Source organism: Ictidomys tridecemlineatus, chromosome X (genome assembly GCF_052094955.1).
Source record: "Ictidomys tridecemlineatus isolate mIctTri1 chromosome X, mIctTri1.hap1, whole genome shotgun sequence".
In the NCBI taxonomy this organism is placed as follows: domain Eukaryota; kingdom Metazoa; phylum Chordata; class Mammalia; order Rodentia; family Sciuridae; genus Ictidomys; species Ictidomys tridecemlineatus.
The window spans coordinates 115,727,694-115,740,809 of NC_135493.1; the positions used below are offsets into that span (position 1 = coordinate 115,727,694).

General features: G+C 41.1%; 1 non-coding gene across 1 annotated transcript; it reads left to right on the forward strand.

The window, feature by feature from the left end:
* Positions 1-1,210: 1,210 nt before the first annotated feature.
* On the forward strand, positions 1,211-1,314 carry LOC120891297 (U6 spliceosomal RNA). The gene has a single exon (XR_005735676.1). It is a non-coding gene; the product is annotated as a U6 spliceosomal RNA (small nuclear RNA).
* Positions 1,315-13,116: the final 11,802 nt, after the last annotated feature.

The window sequence follows — 13,116 nt, forward strand, 5'->3', positions numbered from 1 at the left end:
ACAGAAATTCACATGGCCAAGCCTAACATAAATGGGGAAGGGGAAAATACCCTTTCCATGGAGTTTTGGGGAGGTAGGGTGGAAGGAATGAATATATGCTGAACAATCATCTAATCTAAAGCTTTTTTCTTTTTTGTTCTGTTCCTGTACATTTATCATTATTATAGTTTTGTAGACCAATAAAACTTGTGTTCCACAATTTGCAAGTATAACTTATGTTTTACAATTTACAAAATTGACTTCATGGATTATAAGACTTCACTTTCTATCATTTTTTCTGACAGGTACAATATTTTTCCCTTTGGTTATTAGGCTATTATGTTAAAACATTATGGGGGGCAGGGGGATGAGACTTCTACCATAGAGTGTGCCAATTGATAATTCATTCAAAAGTAAAATAGCACTCAACCCTACTTACAGTTGCTAAGGCAAATAGGAATTTATTTTGCTCACGTAACAAGAAATTCAAAGGCAGGCAACCTTGGGCTGGCAGTATTATCAAAGACTGGTTCTTTTCCTCTCTCTGATCCTTGATGGTTAGTACATTGGTTTTTGTCTTCATGGGAGTAAAATGGCTAGTACATCTCCATACATCAAGCCTATATTCAAAGTAGGGAGAAATAGCAGAGGACCATGTAGCTGAGATAGGCTTTCCTTGTGTTCAGAAAATAAAAGTTGCCCTGAAAATTGACCATTTATAAATCCATAAAAGATAATATTTTGAGCTTGATAGTCTTTATAACAAAAGACAAAGATAAAAGCTATGGGGAAAAGCACCTGCTGGGAAATACTATAGTGTCTGCCTCAAGAGAACACACACACCCCTTAGACCTAATCACTCCTTCTAAGCAATCCTTACCTGGGGTATACAATTGTTACAAATACAAAATGATAACCTTATTCCTGTGCCTCTGTTGCATCTGTGTTTCACATCAGGCCACTCAGAAACTGATCTTGAGTTTTCTGGATTAATTTAGATATTCTCAAGCAATGCTATAATGTTTGATGAGTTGAATAATATGAGGAAAGGTTATTATTTGAAGGTTGTGTCCTTGGGCAAGTTACTTAACTCCTCTGGGCTTTAGTTTCATTGCCTAATAAATGGACTTTAAAAAAATATATCTTGCAAGGTTGCTGTGAAGATAGGAAATCACGTTTGAAAAGAGCTTCACGCTTTGTCTGCAATTTAGTAGGTAAATTGTTACCTGCAGTGCTTGCTTCGGCAACACATATGCTAAAATTGGAACCATACAGAGATTAGCATGGCCCCTGAGCAAAGATGACATGAACATGCGTGAAATGTTCGATATTTCTTTTAAATTGTTCCCTGCAGCTGAATGCATTCCTAATTGGCCTACTCACTCTGCATCAAGGTTCACTGTCTCCCATGATGTTTTGTTGTAATAGTTTGATGAACTAAAGCTTGTCAAAAAAAGGAATGTACAGTGAAACCTTACAATCAGTAGCTGACATCATCATCATTATTGTTCTGGGGTACTTCAACTCCTTCTGATTAGACATTTCATCCTCCTTTGTCTTGCATACATTTTCCAGGCTATCAGCAATGTGGCAAGAAGCTGCACCCAGCATTGCTTTCATCTGGCTATTAAATCTGCATCACCCTCAAGTATTAGCCTTCTGGAATGGTCAGACAGAAAGGAGGAGTCTGGAGGAGACTTATTTACATGTGAAGGGGAAACAAAGGAATATAAAAATATCTTGCCTGAAACACAACCTGTAGGCCAGGCAGAAATCATCTTCTTTGTTCTCTCCTGTCCCCTCATTACCAAAGTTCCTCTCTGTTTCTCCCTGGGGCAGAGATAGAACATTGGGAAAAAGCAGAGTTTCTGCCTATGCTACCTTCTTCTAGAGATAAAGCCATTTATTTCCTTTTTCCTTTCATTTTCTTTCTTCAAATTCACTGGATATAACACTTATAATTTATTGTTTTCCACTCACTATTCTAATTGAGATTCAGGCCCAACCACTCAACTGAAAAGTTAGCTAGATCGAGAAACAATTAGACTCTTTAGTCATTAATTGCACTTGACATTAACCAAGATGAATAGACACATGACCTGTTACAAGCTTATTGGTAAATTGAATGTTAATATTGAATTTCTCTTTATTTTTAACACTAGAAGTGTTATACTTTAGATCTGGAATGATCCCCAAAAGCCCATGCATTGAAAGCTTGTTCCTCAGCCCATGGTGCTATTGGTAGAACCTTTAGGAGGTGGACCCTAGTTGGAAGAAGACAGAAAGGTCACTGGAAAACTTGCCCTTGCAGTGTATATCTTGTCCCTGGCCCCTTCCCCCCCCCCTCTCTGCTTCCTGGCCACCATAAGGTGAGCAACTTTGCTCTACACACACTCCCTGCCATGATGTTCTACCTCACCATAGGCCCAGAAAGAGTGGAGCTAAGTGACCATGGACTGGAACCTCTGAAACTGTGAGCCAAAACAAACTTTCCTTCTTTTTAAACTGTTTCTCTCTGGTATTTAGTCACAGCAACAGAAAGCTGTCTAAGACAATAAGTAATCATATGTTCTCTCCTTTTACTGAAGATTAATCCTAGTAATTGTGAAGCAAGAGTGAAGAGAAAGAAGCCATTAGAATTATAACAAGGAAGTATTTCTTCGTATTGTTAATACTTAGTGATTACTTTGAATCTTAGAGAGTTAACTTTAATAATATCTTAAGTCAAAGGTGTGATTTAAAATTTTTCATTCTGCACATACTTCCATGTAGAGTTTTCATAATCCTAATAAGTGGGAGTGTGAACACCTGTTTTGTTTTCTAGTTAACTGACAGGTATACATATGAAGAAAATGGTGGTGGTTATGTGGTAGTGGGGTCTTCTAGGTGTCATTAACACCTAAATAGAAGAAAGTGTTATTAGGTCCAGCTATATACCACAAGTACTCAAATACTCAGAAAATACTTAGGAGATGAGAATTGATGAAAAGAAAATGAGTTTTATTCAAAGGCCTGAACCCTGGAAGATGGAGAGGGACTATTGTCCTCAAAGCTCTATCTTCAGGAAGGAGGGTACACAAAAGGCTTTTATAGGGAAGTACAGGGGGCAATGAGCAGGAAGACTACAAGCTGTGTGGGATCCTTATCATCCAGGGTATGTGTCTCCTTTTATTTTTTAGTCTGGCCAGAATATCACAATGGACCTTGACCTCCTGGAGTTAGTTCCTATAGTTCTTTAGACAGACTCCTTTGCAAGTTAAACTTCAGAGCCATTTACATGCTTTGTGATAGCTGATGCACAGAACTAAAGAATAAGGAGGTGCATATTCTCATGTAATCTAAAGGTCTCCAGATTTTCTGGGTTCTATAAATCTAAAGAAGAAATATTTAGAAATTAACAGCATAATCATTTAAGTGTGGCTTCTCTTTAGAATTTAGAATGCTGGGCAAAAGGAAGGGATGTAACCTTGCAAGGGACAACTTGCAATAGAGAAGCCACTGTTACAAGAAGGTAATTCTTGTAACTCTGGCAAGGTTTACCCAGTCCTAAATGTTTGCTCCAATCGTCATAGAACACCAGGGCTAGAACTTGCATTAATGATCATCCTGTCATTATGCAGACAGCTGTTTGTCTGTTTGTTTGGTGTTTGTGTGTATCTACACCAGAAGGCAGAGATCCTTTGATACATGTGCACCTTCATTGCTTGGTATAGAGGATGGAGATTTCCACAAATCAGACCTAAAAAGTGACCATGGACATTGTGTTCCATTCCATAGACAGTGTCAATTCCCCTGTAAGATGTAAAAAGACATTGTCTTAATATCATGTAAATATTTAATAGAAATTTCTTTCCTGGGACTGGGGGTTGGCTCACTGGTAAAGTGCTTGCCTAGTATGTTCAAGGCCTTGGGCTGGATCCCTGGCCAGGTAAAATAGGAAAAAAATAAATTCCTGAGAATGATGTCTGATAGAGAAGGGTTAAGGAGGGTATCCGTTACATGAAGTGAGATGAAGAGTAAAGAGGAAGAAAAGAACCAAAGACGGGGGAAACTGGGGGAAGATCTGGCCAAAACTGACCTGTTTCTACTCCAACTGGATGCTCTTGAATCCTGATGAAGCAAAATATCCTTGGGAATAAATCAGTGGTTCTCAGAGTGTGAATTCCAAACCAGTATAACCAGCATCACTCATCTGGGACCCACCTGAGACCACTGAATCAGAACAATCCCTTCAGGGATGCTGATGTATGCTTGAACTTGTGTAAGGGAAGAAAAATGATTTTCCCTCCCCACCCTTCCCAAGTTCGTAGCTGGGACTCTCTGTAATAAAAAACAGGCCAATAAGAGAAAAACAAACACAAATTTAATAACATCTAAACCTCTGTGTAGGTGAGAGATAACCCACAGAAATGAGTAAATCTGCTGGGCACGGTGGCCCACTCTTGTAATCCCAGTGGCTGGTAAGGCTGAGACAGGAGGATTGCAAGTTCAAAGCCAGCTGCAGCAACAATGAGGCCCTAAGCAACTCAATGAGATTCTGTCTCTAAATAACTTACAAAATAGGGCTGGGGTTGTGGCTTAGTGGATAAGTGCCCCTGATTTCAATCCCCAGTACTAAAAGAAAGAAAGAAAAATGAGTAAATCTCTAGAATAGATCTCAAAGAGTTATTTTAGACTTCTAACTTAAATACCATCCTTTTCCAAAACAAAAGAAAGAAAGGTATAGGGAAAGCTCATAAAAGAAAAATAAATAGGGTTGATGTTTGTTATGAAAATTTAAGTATATGCTTTGTCATTTTGTTACAGAGCTGCAGCTTTCTGAGAAACTGATGTAAGGGTAAAATTTCTAAGCTGATTCTAAACTGCAAAATTAAAATGTAAAAGACCCAGGCATTTCAAAGTTCCTCTGCTACACCCAGATTCCTGAGATAGTTAAGACAACGCCCTACTGGCCATCTAGCCTAGGGCCCTGTGCAGTTTGTAACAGGGCCCGAACCAATCAGTTTGAATGTGTACCCCCCTTAGGAGTGACCAATCACCCCCGCCGGACCTGTTCCTGCCAATGAATGTGTGTTGAGAGCCACAGCCAAAGGGGCCCCAGCAAACTTCCAGCTACCAGCAAACTTCCAGCTGCCGGCTGATGATTGGCTCACAGCGGCCCCAGCAACATCTAGCTGATTGGCTCCTCCACGGAGCTGCTCATTGGGCTGTTTCCCTGCCCTTTCAGACCACGGAGCTGCTCATTGGGGGACTTCTTTGGCTCCGCCCACGCGACCCAGCCAATTGGCCTCAAGAGCAGGAGGATTGTGGGAGGTGGTGAGGCTTGTGTGGGTGAGAGGCTTGTGGAAGCCGGTGGTGGCAATTGGGCTCTGAGGGTTTTTTCCTGAGGAGCTGTTTTGTTTGGCGTTTGTAGTTCTAAAAATAAAGTTAGTTTCTTTTGACAAGTGGCTCCTGAATTGTGCCCAGACAGACTGTGGCATTTGGTGGCCTGTACAGGGATCGAACCCGTGACCTTGGCATTATCAGCAAATGTGCTAATCACATCTCAGAGTTGTTGTTCAATTTTCCCGCGCCTCATGATGATCTGTTCTGATGTATGCAAAGCCCACCGCCCTCTCCAGAAAGTGTACTTAAGCTCTGCTTGACCTCTGCTCTGGGCTCTGGGCTGCTCTCCCTTCTTGAGTGAGCACGGAGCCCCAGTGTGCTGGAATGGATCCCTAATAAATCCCCTTTTGCCAATTGCATGCAGCCAGTCTCTTGTGTGGTCTCTTTCTCCGACGCTCCGCCGGACCCTTACATTGAGTCAGCATGAAGATCTGCCCTTCAGATCCTGATTCTTGCAATCATGGCAGAAAGATTTCAGACATGTCACTCAGAGTAACAGGAATGAGTTTATTGAAGAGTTAGGAAGATGGAAAGGGGACAGACACTCTCCAGGGCAAGAATGGGTCCTCTCAGAGAGGAGAGGGATCCCCAATAAAACTCTGGTTTTATTGGGGATCCCAGAGAAGTTTCCAGAGAGTCCCATCCAGGTACACCTCCTGACTTCTGACTGATACCAAGGTGACATCAGACTTTTAAGATTCCATTGCCATGGCAACTCTAGGTCACTTTGGCCCATGCTGACTGGTTCTAATTGGATTCTTAACTATACATTCTTACAGATTATATAGTTAGGGGGAATTATCTCCCTGAGTTTCAGAATCTGGTCACCAAAGCCTCCTGGGTTCCTCCCATCAACATTATCTTGGGTCTGTTTCCTGCCATTAACAGGTACTTGTTAAGGAATGTGACATATACTGCCCATTTAGGCCAGGCAGGGCTGCGGGTAAATTGCTTCTTGGAAAGAAAGCATCTAGGCCCATTTTATAGAATTATTTTCTTTGCTTCATGTTCCCACCATCCTCACCTGTCTGTCCCCCAAGAGCCTCTAATGATTTAGTCATCTGAATGCAGATGCAGATGCAGAAAACAGACATCTTTAAAATGGAGATTTCCTGGGGAGTGATATTGGTGAAATTCTGTTGTTCTATTATGTGCATGTATGAATATATAACAACAAATCCCATCATAATGCACAACTATAATGCACCAACAAAAAATGTGGAAAGCAAAAAAGAAGAAAAAATTGGAGATTTCCTTTATAGGTAAAAATTTATTTTACAAAAGGGTGACTTCTATTTTAACCCTTGTCCTGTATTGTTTCCCAAAATAACCAGCTCAAAATAGTACTTATGCTCATTTATTCTGATCTCCAACAGTCATATTTTGAACCCCATTGTTTAAGAACCACCACTATGCTAAACATTATTTGGTGATGACCACCTGAATGTGAATGAGTTCTCATTGGCCATGGATATTTCAAGAGGAGTGACCAGGGATCACCAATGCATAGCCATTCCCTAATAGCAGGATGGCATGGAGACACTTGGAATATATTGCTAGGATCAATAAATTATGGTTGATGTGGTGGCACATACCAGCTATTTGGGAGGCTGGGGCAGGAGGATCACTTGAGACCAGCCTAGTCAACATAGTGAGATCCCATATCCTAATAAAACAAAACAAAAAAATGTCCTGTTTGAGAACAGTTAAGTCCTTTTCCTGACAGCAACTTTTAATATGGTAATATCTTCTTGGAGAGAATAAGGGAGAAGGAAGTAGAGCATGTGACAAGAAAACCAGTGTCACAGTTTGGCCCAGCACTGTCCTTTCCTGTTTAGAAAAAAACATATTCAGGAATATCACCTTAAAGATAGGTTCCAAGTTTTACAAAAATAACTTTAATATTCTTTTTCCATTTGGACAGCAGACTAAAATAGCAATCCATACAATTTGTAACCTGTCGTGCACTTATGGACCAACATTTCAGATTCTATGCCCTTTTGTGTGGAAGGAATATTGTGTTGATAGAAAATATTAATTTATATGGGAAATAATGGTTCTGCCTGACAATTTCTTGAAATAAATATTTTCCCATTAAAGTACTTGCTTTAAATGGTTTGCTTGAGATTGTCTTGTTAAGAGTTTCAAAAGAAAAAAGAAGGAAATAAAAGTATTCTTGGTTAGTCATATTTCAGAGCTTCAGTAGCCTGTTAAAAGTCTGGTAGACCAGGGCTGGGGATGTAGCTCAATGGGTACAGTGCTTGCTTTGCATGCACAAGGCCCTGGGTTCAATCCTCAGCACCACACACACACACACACACACAAAATAAGTCTGGCAGACCACTGTCAAGGTCATCATCTAGGGCAAAGATTCTCAACCAAGGCAACTGTGCACCCCACTTCCCCTGAAACATTGGCAATGTCTGGAGATAGTTTGGGCTGTCCCAGTTAGGAGGGGACTGCCACTGGCATCTTAGTGGGAGAGGCCTGCAATATTGCTAAACATCCTATAATGCATAGGACAGCTCTCATGGGAAGATTTATTCAGCATCAAATGTCAATAAAACCATAGCAGAGAAATACTCACCAGTCAGCAGGCCCTACTTCCTGTAGTGAGGAATCAGATTATTTACCATAAAGTAGGAAAGTCTGGAGACAGAAACGAGGTACAATTGTTATGCTCGAATTCAGGACCCCCAAAAGACCACCAGAGACCAAGATTGATGTAAGCAGCAAAGAGGTGTTTGTTGCAAGCTAGCTCAGTCTTCCGCACGCACATAGCAACTGGTGACGCTGAGAGGCCCCAAGCCCAGGGTTTGCAGCAGTTTTATACACTCTTTGGGGAAGGCAGGGACTTCACATACATCGTAGCATCTCTTAGCAAATCATCACACACTGCAGGAAAATCAAATAACAACTCTAAAACATGATTAGCACATTCACTGGCAGGAACAAGTTGGGTAAGGGTGATTGGTTACTACAAGAGGGGGATTCGTCTGAACTGATTGGTTTAAGCCAAGAGGGGTGTACATGCTGAACTACATGGTTTCCCAACATGTTATCAACCACCATAAACTACTGGGAGGGTCATCTGGCATCCCAGGTATTTCCCTGTCTCATGCTGATTGGTGGCTGCTAGGGGATTGGTATGGGTTCCCACCTAGCCTGACTGAGTCAGGGACACCTGGCACAGCAGATCTCTCCTGTTATTTGTAGATAAACAACTCAGCAGGGTGGGTATATGCCTAGGAGTGCTCTGTGGGTCTTTCCAAGGACAAAGATCATGTCCCTTCCTTGGACAGGCTTTGCTCTGAGGTAAAGGCTGGTTCTCACAATTAGTAGCTACTTAGGACAGTAGGTATAAACAGGGATAGTCCAAGCAAAGGTCTTAGTCTCCTCACCTAAAAGCCATGTGAATCTAGGCAAATGACACCTTTAGAGTAGCTCCCAGGTCTCCTCCTACTCCAGAATTCTATTTCCAGTGATGTAAGCATTTAGAGTCTCAAACATATATTGTTGTATATGTGTCGCTTCTGTTAGTTCATAAACTCTTCCAGAGTAGGCTTCTGTCCTATTCCTTTTTCTCTTTTATTCTAACATATTCCCTGCAGGAAAAAAAAAAAACACAAATGTTTTTTTCCAGTAGATTTATGATTTCCCACACCTATAAAATATTAACATGAAAGATCTTAATAACAAATATATTTTGCTCAGACTTTTACCTGGGGAGTACAAGTGGGGCTTGATTTTCCCTTCTTGACTTATTACTACTAAAAGGAAACCGAGGAACCAGGAGATAGATGAGTGAGAAATGAAAGATGGAGACCAGACAGAGATACACACAACAATTTATTTGTCAGAGCTGGCAAATAAAGGCCATCTCTCCATAGAAGGAGAGAGGTAAAACAGGCTTGAGGTTCGGGACTTTTATGGGGCAGGCTCAAGGATTAGAGCCAGGTGGGTCCTAATGTGGGACGTTAAGGGTGGGGTTGGTATGAGGGAGTGGTGAGCTTTTCTCAGAAAGGCCCTTGGGCAGGAAAACAAATTTTTCTTAAAATGGTGGCTGTCACTTAAGATGGCCGTCCAGATGCTAAGCAAGGACCTTACAACTACCATGGTCATATAATTTGTCTTGTAACCTAGGACAATCATGAAAGCAAAAGGGGGATGCTATTGATAGCTACACTAGAGCAATAGACATGAACTGATTAAGTCTGAACATCATTAGAATTCAAACTCTCCACTAAAGAGATATTTGTGACTGGTAGATATTTTATGGCCACTCCTTATCATTGCCCCAATTATATGGCTTCCTTGAACATAAAGCTCAGGTAGTTCCTTTCATTCATCTTGGATAGTGTTTGAATCTTTTCATTATTTTTGCAAACCCCAAAGCTTACCTTCCCCCACACTTATTCCATATTGAACTAGCTGAATTTTTGAATATCCATTAGGGAATGCTGGGACCCTTCATGAATCACTTGGGCAAGGTGAAGAAGAATAAGAAGTGTTGACCCTGTCTTCTCCCTCCTTCTGTAACAGTGTCTACTTTTGCCGCAGCCCAGCTGCAGCAAAATAACCTAGCGGGGGGGGGGGGGGGGGGGGGATGAACAACTTGTGTACATTGATACAGCATGAGTGGGAGCCGTTTATTGTAGGACAGGAGGGGTATATATACATTCCACACAGCTTATCTTAATTAACATAAACTAGATACAGCAGTCAACCAATAAGGAATCTCCACACTTCATGGCTCCCTGGCGTTACTTCACAAACCACTCCCTCTGCAAAATGCTAGGTGCCATCTTGACTTGTTTACAGACCCTAACACACTTTATGGTATATGAATGAAGATTTTGGGGATGGTACCAGAAGATCTCAGAAATGACTATCACCCAAATTAACAAATTAATTACAACTCCAACAAAGAACATGTGGAATGAGACCTTTGAGTCACCTCTTTAAAAGCCCCTTGTTCTTGGGGGCAAGGTTGTGCCTCAGTGGTAGAGTGCTTGCCTAGCATGCGTGAGGCACTGGGTTTCATCCATGGCACCACATAAAAAATAAAAATAAAAACAAATAATATAAAATTATTGTGTCCATCTATAACTAAAAAATTTTTTAAAAAAATTTAAAAAGCCCCTTGTTCTCCCTGATGGGCAGAATCTCAGCCTCTGCGACAGGAGTCATCTGTGTTTCTCCTTTGTTAGCAAAGCAATAAACCTTCTTTTTCCTTTTTCTTTTAAGAAAGAAAAAAAAAAAACATGTCCTTGTTATTGGATTGGCATTGGGGAAAAAGACAGAGCTTTCTTTAGCAACACTTCTGATGAAAAGAGCAAAGCATTTCTCTCAGGCTGGAAAGTTCTGAGGTAAAAACAAATTACTCCCACATACATACATTTCCTTTATTGACCTGTTTTCTTCTTCCAAAGTGTTTTGGGAGCATTATTTAACTCCATATCTCAAGATCTTTCATCAAGTGGGTGTTTAATACATTTTTATTGAATGAATGGGTACACCACGGGAAACTGTCACTTGTCCCTAGAAACTGATAGCCCTGTTGGGATTCAAGATACACCAATCTAAAATATGATTGTGGGAGATCAAAATATGCCTCCCTATAAGATCCTTGCTTAGCATCTGGATGGCCATCTTAAGTAATAGCCACCATTTTAAGGAAAAAGTTTTGCTTTCCTGCCCAAGGGCCTTTCTGAGAAAGGCTCACCACTCCTTCATACCAACCCAACCCTTACCCACCCGAATTAGGACCCACCCAGCTCTGATCCCTGAGTCTCCCCCATAAAGGTCCCAGAACTCAAGCCTATTTTGCCTCTCTCTCCTATAGAGAGATGGCCTTTATTTGTCAGCTCTGACAAATAAACTCTACCTGTGTATCTCTACCTGGTCTCCATCTTTCATTTTTCTCTTACCCCTCTCTCGTTTCTCGCTTTCCCTTCACACCCCAAAATAGACTTTGGCATATTTTGAGCTGGTAATTCTAAGAAACCCCAGGCACAGGAGTAGCTCTGAGAAGTTGTACTTTTGTAAAAGAAAGTTGCATCTATGAAAGATATCTGCTTTAGTAAAATATCTGCATCAGGAAGTGGGCTGTTCCAAACAGCTTTTACTACCTAAGAGACTTTTCATCTGCATAACAAGCCAATCTTTGTTTACCAAATATTTCCCTTCCTTTCCTTTCCCTCCCATAATTTGTGTCTCCCTGCAACACTCCTACCCCACCTCCAGAAGCTCCAAGTCCCTAGTCCTTTCTTTAGCTCAGAGTGCTTGCACATGGCCCTTCTTCTTCAGTTCTCATATTTTGTAGGACTCGAGTGTATGCACCTAATTAAAATGGCTTTTCTTGTGATAGTCTATGTCAATTTAATTTATTCAGCCAAACAACTTAGCAGGGTGGAGGAAAGTGATTGTTTTTCTTGCCCTCACAACCTCCATGCTATACACACCCCATAACAAGTTCAAAACTAAAGAATACTGGACCATCCTTTTCTGTCTTCTCTTCTCTTACCCTTATGACCTTGACCAAATTGTAAGTCCTCCTGTAACTGAATGCATTAGATTCACATCTAGGTGACTGCAAAGTCAGAAAGCACAACAAAGACAAATGAGTGGAGAAAGAGTATTACCAGTAGCAGATAAAGAGAGTGCTGGTGTTATTTCCAAAGCAATGTTCTCCCCAAAGAAAGGAAGCACAGAGATTTTATTCAGGGAACTTATACATATATATATAGGAAACCACATAGGAGTGAGTACATTCTTGAGCATGTTGTTTAAGGAAATGCACATTTCTGAGCATACTCAGTTTAGGGAATTCCTTCAAGAAGGAAAATGGTGGACACATTTCTGGGCCTCTGCAGTTCAATCACAGAGCACACATTTAAAAAGGGAGATGGAAGACCTGAACACTTTGAGGTGCACTCAATTCAATATTATAATGAGCCAAGTTTACTCTTGATAACTTAAAAGAATGAGTCAGAGTAGCTCACTGACCTTTGCTGGTTCTTTACAAGTTTTTCCAAAGAGTCTTTCCTGAAGGCCGGCCCCGTGTTTGTCATCCCAGCTACTTGGGAGGCTGAGGCAGGAGGAGTGCAAGTAAGCACCCCTGGGTTCAATCCTCAGTACAACAAATAATAATAACAACAACAATAATAAGTCTTAGCTGAACAAAGAGGATAACTCTGAAGGTATCTTAATGAGTTTGTCTCTGAAGGTGGCTGCCTCACTTCCACAAGCCATGTAATATTCTAGCACTTTGCTGCTTGTCTAAGGCTGAGAAATCAACCTGATGAAAGTTCGTAGCCAGTAGGAACCAAAAGAGCAAATTCTGCACTCCCAGCTCACCATTCAAATGAACTCATGTCTAAAGAGGGGCTTCTAAGCTTCAAAAATACAATGATCACAACAATTATCGTCATTAAAGGTATGATGCTGGGTAACTAGTTTAGATTGCTATTTCCTGAGCAGGGGAAATGAGGTTCTATATCCTTGTCCTGATGATGCATTAGGTCTTTCCTGTGGCTCTGAGCCTTCTGTGCACAGCCTCTGACAATGTGTCATTTTCCTCACATCTTTATTCTCCCAAGGTGGATTGACAACTTTGTATATTCTGGACACTGCTCTGAAAAACCAGCCTCTATCTCAGAGCAAAGCTGTCCAAGGAAGGGACATGCCCTTTGTCCTTGGAAAAACCCACAGAGCACTCCTAGGCACATTCCCACCCTGCTAAGTTGTTTA